This window comes from Balaenoptera acutorostrata, chromosome 1 (genome assembly GCF_949987535.1).
Source record: "Balaenoptera acutorostrata chromosome 1, mBalAcu1.1, whole genome shotgun sequence".
NCBI classification, from domain to species: domain Eukaryota; kingdom Metazoa; phylum Chordata; class Mammalia; order Artiodactyla; family Balaenopteridae; genus Balaenoptera; species Balaenoptera acutorostrata.
Genome location: NC_080064.1, coordinates 135,880,188 through 135,891,780, shown reverse-complemented (window position 1 = coordinate 135,891,780; position 11,593 = coordinate 135,880,188). Strand labels below are relative to the sequence as shown.

At 44.9% G+C, this 11,593-nt stretch overlaps 1 protein-coding gene across 1 annotated transcript in view; it reads left to right on the top strand.

The window, feature by feature from the left end:
• The first annotated feature begins 3,605 nt into the window (after positions 1-3,605).
• The window catches only part of TNR (tenascin R), a 426,026-nt gene continuing 418,038 nt past the window's right edge, over positions 3,606-11,593 (top strand). Inside the window, exon 1 of the mRNA XM_007165361.2 lies at positions 3,606-3,691. The gene's annotated coding sequence lies outside the window, so the exon portion shown is untranslated. The remainder of the gene's footprint in view (positions 3,692-11,593) is intronic.

The following is an 11,593-nucleotide window of genomic DNA, read 5'->3' as shown; positions in this document are numbered from 1 at the left end:
ATCTCTGTTATGATATATACTAACAGCCTCCCCAAACTTGACATGTCCAGAACCAAATGTATCCATGAACCTCACTTTTCCTCCACCCCTCCCAAACCTGTCCATTTCCCAAAGTTTGACATTCTTCTGTCTACAGTGATCTTTTACTCTCTCATCCCTATGTCCCCCTCTTCTTCAAGACAACTCGGATCTTCTGTTTTCTATGTATGAAATGCCTGAGTGCCATAGAGCACAGACTGGTCTGGCTAGGCTCTGTTTCCTGAACCCCTAATCTTTAAGGCCCTAATGAAAATCCACTTCCCATGTGAAGTCTCCCCTAATCCCTGCCAGGCAGAAGGACCTCTCCCTCCTCTGGGCTCCCATAGCACTTATTCTAAACTTCCTTTCTAGCCCTTGCTGCATTCCTCCTCCCTTTCAAATACGAGTCTCTAATATCTCTGTATCTCTGAAATATTCCTACTTCCCTGTACATTTAATAATCTCACATCTACCAGAAACAGTTCTGTCGTTCTGAATTTTTCCTTTTTTTGTACTGACTAGTGCCTTCTTGGGCCCTTCTCATTGAATAGTAATGGATCACACTTCCAGCTTCCTTGTAGATGCCACCAGAGCACTCAGTTACTGGAAGCATTTTATTGAAATCGTGTGTGCACTTCTCAGGGATGAGAGAAGACAACGTGGAACTTCCCAAAGAGGATGACTTTAGAGTCACATAGATGCACAATTTATTTGGGTTCTACACCTACTAGATATGTGACCTTGATCAAGCCAGTTAACTTCTCTGAGCCTCAGTTTCCCCATTTATAAGTAGAAGGATAATGCTTACCTTGAAAGTTCCACACTGTGCTCTCTCTCACCTCCTGGTTTGCACATGCTGTACCTTCTTCTTAACTCTCTCCCCTCCTCTTTGCTGAGATAACTTCTCATTCTTCAGGCCTCAGCTTAGATGACACACTCCTCAAGAAGCACCCCAGTCCTCAGAGATCAGGTTGGTTGTCTTTTCTACATGCTCATTTATTACACTGCATTTGCCTATGTCTCAGCCCCTGCCCTCTGGAACTGAATGGTCTTTCCTACCCCTCCCTCTCCCTTTGAGGAACCAGAAACTCCATTAGGACAGGGACCATGCTTTGTTAACCATCACATCCCATCTTGGTCCTGCTCCATTCACTGTTTTTTTTTTTTTTTAATTTATTTTTATTTATTTATTTTTGGCTGTGTTGGGTCTTCGTTTCTGTGCGAGGGCTTTCTCTAGTTGCGGCAAGTGGGGGCCACTCTTCATCGCGGTGCGCGGGCCTCTCACTATCGTGGCCTCTCTTGTTGCGGAGCACAGGCTCCAGACGCACAGGCTCAGTAGTTGTGGCTCACGGGCCTAGTTGCTCCACGGCATGTGGGATCTTCCCAGACCAGGGCTCGAACCCGTGTCCCCTGCATTGGCAGGCAGGTTCTCAACCACTGTGCCACCAGGGAAGCCCTCCATTCACTTTTGATCCAAAGAAAGTCAGAAAAAGTAAGCCACATTAGGTAAGGAATTTGTAATTTTGAAATTCTGAAGAAAATGTTAACAGCTCACTAAGTGTTTGTTACCTGAGTACATTGCTGTAGATCAGGTCATCAGATTGCTGGCTCCATCCTTGCACCGTGTTAGGCACTAGGCAATAGTCTGCTTTTGGTACAGAAATCAAATAAAATGTCCTCTGAACTGATGTTAAAGCCCAATGGTGTCCAACTTTATGAGATTTACATTCAGTTTTGTATATGTGAAACTAGCCACATCACCAAGAAAATTAGTTTTCTTAGAGGATTCTCATCACTAATAGCAATTTCCACAGTTTGTTTGGCACCCACAGTTGTAAATAATTTTAAAAACTCAAGCCATGTATAAAATTATTTTAACTATCTAGACACTTCATCATAAACAAAAATAATGATAGCTATGGTGCTATCTTCTATTTATTTCAGATGCTATTTATTTTCAGATTTATTTATTTATTTGCTTCTGAAGTGTATATTTACTGATATATTGGTTAAAAACACAAGCTCTGGGGTCAGATGTCTTTTGTTCCAACACCACCATTCACTAGCTGTGTGATCTTGGGAAAGTCATTTCATCCCTCTGCACCCCAGTTTCCTGGTCTATGAAGCAACAATAGTAACATCTGCATTATAGGGTTATTGTATGGATTGAATGAGCTAATAGCTGTAAGGTCTTATTACAATGCCTGATACCTGCTAAATACTCTATAAATGCTAGCTATTATTATTTGCTAGGGGTGAATCAAACATAAGAAAAGTGTTTGGCTAGGATACCTTTAAATTCCCTGTCAACGCTGAAGTTCTACATCTCTATATCATTCCAGTCCCTCCGCATTCCTATTCAGTAGGGAGGGGGCAGCATTACCCACATTTTACAGACAGTGAAATTGAGCCATAAAGAAGCAAAATGTCCAGGAAGCAAGTGGCAGTCTGAAACTAGAACTCAACTTTGTAGATGTAAGTACTAGGACTCTTTCCAGGAGACTGTGAGACAGTACATTTAAAAAGGAGTGTGAGACATCCCTTGGGAGCCTGTGAGAAGTGACCCCTCATTGGCCCTTCTGTGCTATGGTTCTCCATGGATGCTCAACAAGGTCACTTCTCTCTCCATCTCTGGGTTGATCTCAGGCCAAGTCTCCCCAGGTGGTTTTCTTACCTGCTTTCAAAAAAGTCATGTTAGGGCATTAGATGAAGTGCTGGCTAGATACTCTCTCCTTGGTTTCCTACATTCCCTGACTCTTTAAATACTCCATTCCTGGGTTGTCCTGTGTGTAGACATAGCTCACCTGGCTGCAGACCCTGACTTTTTGGAGACTGTCTTTTGCTGAGTCAGGACCTTAAACTACTTGGGAACCCTACAACTGATCTTCTTCCAAAACATCACTCCCCAACCACTCACCCCTACCAGATTTTACATTTTTACTTCTGCAATCATGAGCAAAGGATTTTCAAAAGCTCCTGTCCTCTCCCTCTTCCTCCACCCCCCTCTCCCTTCCTATCTGGGTTGGCTAGAGGGAAGACCCTGGCTCTACAGGACCTTGTCTGTGTGGAAGCAGCCCCTAAGAGTTTGTGGGTAGGGAGCTTGTTCCTGTGTCGGAAAGAGGACTCAGGATGATTTCCTCTTCTGTCCACTAGGGGGCTGCTTGTAGGGGGATGGAAAAAACAGAGGCTTAAAAAAATATATCATGCTGCTGAAATTTCAGCAAGAGGGGAAAAGAGAGAGCGCGTGAGAGAGAGAGAGAGAGAGAGAGAGCAAAGCCGTCCCAGGCTTCCTCGTCTCTTTCACGTCAGAGGCAGGAACCGACTGTACTAAGGCTGTTGGCTCAGCACGCAGGGACGGAGAAAGGCGCAGACACAGAGTGAGAGAAGAGGGGTCCTCCCTGACCCAAGGAATTACCACTAGTGGAGTAAAGCCACCTGACTTTTCGAGCTTATTTTGGTTGCCTCCTCTTTCTCCTTCCACTCCAGCCCTGCCAGCTTTGGTTTCATTTCTTTCGTGGAGCCTCCTCTCATCCTCCCAGGAAAGGAGGAAGGGAAGAGAAGAGAGAGAGGTGGGCTCTCTAGGTGAGCGCATCAGCTGGCTGCAGCCCGCAAAGACAAGAATTCTCTACACAGGAAGCTCCTCTAGCTCCCGTGCCACCCACCCCCAGCCCGGGTAAGTCCAGCGCACTTGCTCCTTCGATTTCCTCGCTAGTGTGATTTCAGCACCACGGAGAGCTATGAGATGCATTTTGGTTCCTGTGTGTCTGTTGTGTTCCTGCAAGGCGTTTGGCACTAAGGTTACATCTATCTCTCTGCTGCCAGTCGAGCCGGGTTCTGCGTAGGGAAAAGAAAGGTGCCAAACTATGTCTACCAAATTAAAGGGGGATGTGGACTCTGGCCTTAGGGGGGTGTGTGTGTGTGCGCGCACACGCTGTTGCATAAGACAGGTGAGGTCTGAGCTAAATCGCCAGTGGGTTTCTGCGTGTCTCTGTGTAGGGCTGTTTTTCTTTTTCTATGTAGATAAGAAGGAGGGTTTGGGGAATTAGTCGTGCACCTTCTTTAACTCTTTCCCGACAAGCCATCCATGGAGGGGAAGTGTTGCAAAGGAAGCCTGGGGGGTTGAGAGCGGAGGTAGAGTTAAAAGTTATGCTCCTCTGAGAGAGGTTGAAGGAGGTGGTTTTTAAAATGTCAGTTTCCCCAGGATTCTCTGGGTTCTTGCTGTGAAGAGAGCCCAATCTGACCTTTTACTTTCTCTCCTGGTGTGAAACCATGGCAAGTGGGAAGGGGCAACAGGTAGGCATCAGGCTGGGGTGGTTTGGGGGCTGAGGTCCCCCTGCCTTCATGGTGATAGGAAAGTGTCAATAGCTTGAGCTTTGCAGAGGTTGGCCGTGCGGATTATACTACATTTGCAAGGAGGCAGGAAGTGCCCTCCACTTTTCTGTCATACTTGACTATGTGTGGTTGGAAAGAGGACAAAGTCTGTTCTGCCTTGTTTTCTGCCAGTGAAAGATAGCCCAGGAGAAAGATTTGTCCCTACATGTCTGGGGAAGCAGAAGTGAATCTAGACTGGTCCTGACTCAGGAAGGCTTGAAATAGTGTTATGTCCTCCAACACTGAAAGGCTCCACAAATGGGCTCGTCATTACTTTAGACTTCATTGTTATGACTTTTTTGCAAGGTACGGCTTTGTCTCCTCTGCTTCTGGCCCCTCTGAAATATGTTCAATTAATTCCCCGCAGCTGCCTTGGTTTTGCCTTGGAGACACTATCTGCCTGTCCCTGCCCTTCAGTCCTGCCCACACCTGCTCGGGTGGGGCCATTCAACAAGTGTTTTGAGGATTTCCTTCAATCATCTGAATCTCCATGGAGAGCATCCCAAAGGGGGATTTTTAAAGACGTGGTTTCTTGTAAGAGCAAAGCTTGCCTCAAGTTGGCCCTTAACTGTATAAGGTTCCATTCATTTCCATCAAGCATGTTGAGGCAGGAGAGAGGCAGAGCTGGGAGGTTTCACTCCTTCCAACTGCCAATAAACTCTAGGGTGGTGACTCTCTGTCTTGCTTCTAATTCAATACCCTGGGTCCCTCCTCCAAGCTGAACAAAATACTCTCTGCCTCTGGTTGGGGAGGCTTCTCGGTGAAAGACATAGCCCTCAGTGACATGGCATCATTGTTTGTTTGTTTTTTCTTAAACTATGCTTACCATTGGATCTAGAAACCTCAGCGTCTCCTTAGAATGTCAGAAAATAGAATAATGCAGTGAGGAAAAGAGTAAAGTCAGAGGTTGTAATGGTAGGGGAAAAAGATTGAAATAGACAAAGCAGAGTATCAGAAACCAGAACTGACTCGTTCATGTTTCAACTCTCCCAACCCCTTCCTTTCTCAAAATCTCCCAGCTTGAACAAGAGAGTAGATGGATTTCTGCATGAATTGTCTCTGAAGGTTTAAAAAAATCCATGCCCTTGCAGTGGACCCTATCCAAAGCCACCATTTATTCCTGAAGTCACCACACTTAGTGGTCATTATTTTATTAATGCCCTTATATTCTCTCTTAAAGAAGTGCTCAGTGCCATTACTGGTCCCATTTAATAAATGGGGAGACGTAGGAGTTTAAAGTGCTAGGCCAGAGGGTAGCAAAAGCGGAAACAGAACTTCTAGTCCCCTAATATCTCATCACCTGTGAAATGCAGAAATGCTCATGCGTAGGAGAGAGCAGGGATGAATTGCTCCCCAGCGGACAGATTTGCAACCAGAGCCTTTTAAAGTGAATTCAGTGTGCAGTAATGGCTCTTCCCTGGCGAAGAATGAGAATGGACCAGGAGTCTCAAGGTGTTGCTGGCCTTTAGTTCTCAGCCAAGAAGATGGCCATGAGCCATGGCCAGAAAAGTGAGGAACTCTCTGGACTTACTGTGAAGAGAGAACCCCAGGTTGGTGGCCTCCAGGCTGAAATGATGTCACGCACCTGCTTGCCACACTCACTTTGCCCCAGAAATCCCAGCTGAAGGCACCCTTCCACGCCTTGGATTACCATGGGTGTCTTGGTAATGACATTACCAAGGTGTCTGATGACTTTTCTCTCCTATGAGCCTCCTCTGGGAACACCTCCATTGAGTTCTTTGTGGCTCAAAATGCATGAGGATGACTAAGAAGCAGGAGAGGGCTGGGCTCTAAGCACCTACAGAAACCCATGGAGAGGAGTGGGGGACTGGACATAAACCCACCCTACATATAAAACCTCCACTCCCCTGGCAGCTCTAGCCCTCACATCAGGCCAGCATTCTGGAAAGAAAGCCAGTGTATTTTCATATCCAGCCATCTTTCACTGAGCAGGAGAGACTCTGCTGGGCTGTCTCTGAGATCTGGGGGGACGAGTGATGTGGGAAAAGGTGGAGAGAAGGAAAAGGTTGGCATCCCACCCTATTTTCCACAGCCATGGGTTGCCATCTTTTACCTGGAGAAGGCCACTGTTACTTTTTTAAAAAAAGTTTTAGGTATAATTTGCATATAATAAAATTATACTGGTCTTAAGTGTCAAGATTAGTAAGTCTTGACAACTGTGTACACCCATTTAACCACTCCCCCAAACAAGATATACAAAACTTCCCTTATGCTTCTTTCTGATAAATCTTTCCCTCCTCCAACCCCATCACTTTCTGACGTCTATCACCATAGCTTCAACTGCTACATTTTGCAGTGGAAATGTATTGCTTAATGTGTCATGTAGACACTAGACTTCTCAGCGAACATTTCAGAAGTCTGATGCTACTGTTACCGGGTGAGTAGCATAGAGGTGGGGGAGGGGTTTATTCCTTGTCCAAGTTTATGGTCATGGTGTTGGAAAGTCAAGTGGTCATTTCGAGTGGTGTGTGTAGAAGCCAACAATCAAGCCCAAATAGGAACCATGGAAGCCCCTGTACGCCCCTGCCTCTGAGCTGACCTGAGTTATTTGATGGTACAGTGCATGGAGAAGATGTTGAAAATGTCTATTAAAAACTTGGAATTCAGCATTCAGGTGGTTGGGCATGAGTCATTCCATCTGGGTTCTAGGAGAGTGAGGTGAGGTAAGAGTACCTGTGTGAACTTACTAGGGAAAGAGAGAGTAGAGTTCACTGTGACAGTGCTTATGCCAGGAAATTCAGTTCCATCCACAAAGATTGTGGCTTAGGAGGTTGCTATTTCTCCTTATTTAAGAGTGGCTTTAGAAGGTACCTTGCAGAGATTCATGTATTGATACTATCACATCATCATAGCTCCATCAAGAGATGTCACCATTCATCCTGCTCCCCTCCCTGGTTGTAGGACAGAGTAGGGAATCTCTATTCTATTTTACCATGAAGAAGCAGTGGCATTATCAGAAGGTTTTGATGACTTTGGTGAAAAAAAAAAAAAATGCACACACACACACACACCTGTACGTAACCAGTCCTGATACCTTGCCTGTCCAGTTCTCTCCCACCCTATATCTGTGGATGCTCTATGTTCAGGGAAATTTGGATAGACATAGGGCATTTTGTGCACAGCTTGAACTAAAATATCAGAGTTTCTGGAAGATCAACCAATAAATTAGAGTCTTTAGTAGACCTCAAAATTTGTCCAAGTAGATAATAGAGCTGTTTACATGCTTGATGGGTAAGCATGTCCTCTGCCTCCTTCCACTCAGAGACTTTACTAAGCACCTCCTTCCCAGGCTTTGCCCCTTTCTGGGTTCATCTGTCTCAGAGAATGCACCCAGCCAGCTCATTTATGGGAAGGCTCCTTCCTGAGTCAGCTCTCTCAGCTGGGATCCCACAGAGGGGAGCATAGGTTGCTAAGCCACTGGGACATGGCAAGTGAGAAGAGTCATGGTGAGGATTCCTTAAGGTCTAGGTTTGTGCAGAAACATAAAATTTGATCTCCACAAAGCCAATTCTAGTAGATGATTTGGGAAAAGTGCAGAGACATACCTTTGTCTCATCTCAATTATAGGCTACGTTAATAAGGATCAGATGAGATTTTCCACCTAACTGGAGTTTCAACTTCTTAAGAGCAAGTCCAGTGACAGGGGGAAATTGGAATAGAGGTGTTTAAACGCTATTTCCAATTGTATATGAGACTCACCGCATCTTTACCTTGGAACATGATTTTGGACTGGAACAGTATTGATACATTTTGAACATAGCAGGTAATCAATATGTCAGTTGGAAAAGGGAATTTAAGCAGTTTTGCCCTCTTTCCTTTCTCCTCTTTTATTTTCTTGTGATTAAGTATACATAACATAAAATTTACCAGTTTAACCATTTTCAAGTGTACAGTTCAGTGGCACTACGTACATTCACACGGTTATGCAACCATCACCACCATCCATGTCCAGAATGTTTTCATCTTCCCAAACTGAATCTCTGTAGTTTTAAACAATAACTCTCCATTCCCCTTCCCCCAGCCCCTGGCAACCACCATTTTACTTTCCATCTTCATGAATTTGACTACTCTTATACCTCATATAAGTGGAATCATACCATATTTGTCCTTTTGTGTCTGGTTTATTTCACTTAGCATAATGTCTTTAAGGTTCATCCATGTTGCAGCATGTGTCAGGATTTCATTCCTTTTTAAGGCTGAATAATATTCCATTGTATGTATGTACCACATTTTGTTTATCTCTTCATCCATTGATGGAGATTTGGGTTGCTTTCTCTCTGCTTCTTTAATTCTGGCCAGTTACCTTTACTTTTCTCTGCAACCAAGTGGGAAAGGGAGCCTCTCGGGTCATAGGTCTCAGTGGGGTTGAAATTCTTCCCTTTCCCTATGAAGGAAGACCAGGCAGGTTGCTTTCTGGAGTCAAATCAAGGAGAAGAAGTGGGGGTGATGTACTCCCCACCAACCCAATGAACTAGGTCTGGTTACTATACTCTGACCCTTGCTGGTAAGTGTAAAACAGACACAGTTCAAATAAACTGAGATCCTAAACTCTTCTATTCCCCCACTGAAGTGCCCCAGTCTTAGCCCAGAGAGGTACCAGGAGACAGGGAGAGGTCGGCGCTCACCCTTGGTGGGCACGTCTCTGGGTTGTTCCTGGCTTATGCATTACACGGTGAGATTCCAAAATGAGAGATGGAGTTCTGGGGCCAGGGACAAATAAGCCAACAGACTCATTACAGTTTTACAACCCTGGGACCTCTGTCCTTAGAGCAGGCACTGCCAAGCTCACCCCCACTTGGCTCCCATAATAACATCTTATCCTCTGGCTGTAGATGATTCAATAAAAGGTTATTACCAGGACCCAGGAGGAATTCATTTAATCTGGATGAGTGCTCATCATACTATATGGTATGCAGATAAAGAGGAAAAAGCCTGGAACATTGATCCCAGGACAGTATCAACCCAGAATGGCTAATGTTTGACAACAGCTTAGCAACATCTGTGGGCTGGAGTCTAGTTTTTCATCCGAGTCCACCTAAGAATTCACATTCCTGGACCCTGGTAGCTTGGATTTTTCTACTGTTTAATGATAATACTAGCTAACATTGACTGAGTCCTTGCTATGGGCTTTAGCCAAGTGCATGGCACAGAGAATGCCCTTAATAAATGTTGGCTCTTGTTACTATTAATAAACGCTTTATACACTTTATGTCATTTAGTCACTAAAACATATGACGTATACTATTATGCCCATTTTACAGATGAGGAAACAGAGGCGTCATAATTTATGTGACTTGTACAACTTTTTACAGCTAAGTAGTGATACAACAGGGACTCAAGCCCAGGTTTGAAGCGTGTGCCTTAACCTCTTTCTTTTCTTGCTTTTATCACCCGTTTGGCAGTTAACGAGGGCTCTACTGTGATTCCTTTTAAGTATCTTTAGAGGAATCTTACATCTTGCATTATTGCTAATCTTATATGTGAAAATCTAGGTGCCTCTCCACCTAGATAACCAATGCTATGAAGGCTGGGAGAGCCCAGCAAAGGGTCTGGCATATAGTAGGGCCCAAGAAGAACTTTCTCCTTTTGCTGTTGGTTCTGCTCAACCTAAGTACAGGAGTTCCTACACTTGTTTCCCTTGTTTTAACGATGATGATGATGATGGTGATGATGATGGCTATTATGTCTGCTGTGTTCATGATGTACCAGGCACTATACCAGGCTGGGCAATAGAGTATTGCACTTGATTCTCACCATAATGGGAGAAAGAGCTCTCATTTACTGGAGGTTGCTATGTGGAAGGGGCTGAGCTAGGTGTTTAATCCTCATGACAACCCAGGAGCAAGGTTGGCAAGGAAAACCTTCTCCAGCCGAATGAGAAGGGAAAACCCTGGTCACGGCACAACTTGAGTTAAAACAGTTGCTTTTCTCCATGAAGACCACAGCGGACAGAACACATAGATGAAGAAAACAAAGCTCCTGAATTCAGAGAGGCTAAATAACTTGCCTGAGGCTGCAAAGCTAGTAGGTGGCGGGGCTGTTTTTGATCTCTATCTGATTGAAACAGAGCCCAAGCTCTTTCACTCCTCTCTGTTGCTCCCGTCTTAGTTTTAGCCATACCTTTGCCACCCTGGGGCCACACTTAAAACAAGAAGCAAGAACTGGGGTTTTATTACCAGGAAGCATGGCTTCAAATTCCTGCTCCTGAGAATCTGAAAATCTGAGGTTCCTCATCAGGGCTTCTTCACTGACTCCCCCCCCCCCACCTCAAAAAAGCCTATAAAGATCATCACATCTTTAAAAGGTTCTTTTGAGAATCAAGTGGGGCACAAGTACACAGTGCCTAGGACAGCACCTGGTGTGGAGCATGAACAAATGTGCCACTAGCTATTTCCTGTGGCCTGGGGACTGGGGGCAGCCTAGGGTACTTGGCATTGTAACAATCTGACAATTATCTGTGCTGACCTGGATCTTATACTCTCCTCAAGTGCTCATGGGCTGGGCAGGCCCTTGTTTTACATCACTTTGATTTTAAGAGCATGTGTTGGCTATTTTTTCTTCTCCTTTAGCACCAAGAGCCGGGCAGGCTGATATTTAAAAATATCTGAAAGATGCCTCTTGCCAATTAATTACATGGAAATTGTACTAGACTGAAATTAATTTGAACCTTAAGGAGACACTGGGTGTTTGAACCCCACTCTACACTCAGCTGGAGACTGTGAACCTTTGGGTGTCTTTTCTCTTGCTTTCCCCTCCCTCCAGATTATTCTGCCATTCTGGGTTTTATTTATGAAATGTTTTCTCTTCCTTTGTAATTATCTTTTCATAAGAAGAACATCAAACAGCCACCTCCTGGCTGGAGTAATTGTTGGAATTTTTTGACAGTGTGCAATTTCAAAGGCTTGGGTTTATGTAGATTACCTTGAATTTATCTCCACAAGCCCATCAGGAGAGAAGCAGCTGCCTGCCTCCTGAAGTATTGTAAACCCCGTGGCCACTGAGCACCTGCATCTGTGTGGATGCTCTGTTTACCTCAACGGATTCTGTAAAACAGATACCTTCATAAACCAGGTTTTGCCAGCCTATCCTGCCGTCTCCCCTGAGCTTGTCAATACCAAGGTCGGCAGTGGGGCTCTGGCCCCGGGGCAGGTGTGGAGCGGAAGTCAGCTGACAAGCCCCGTGT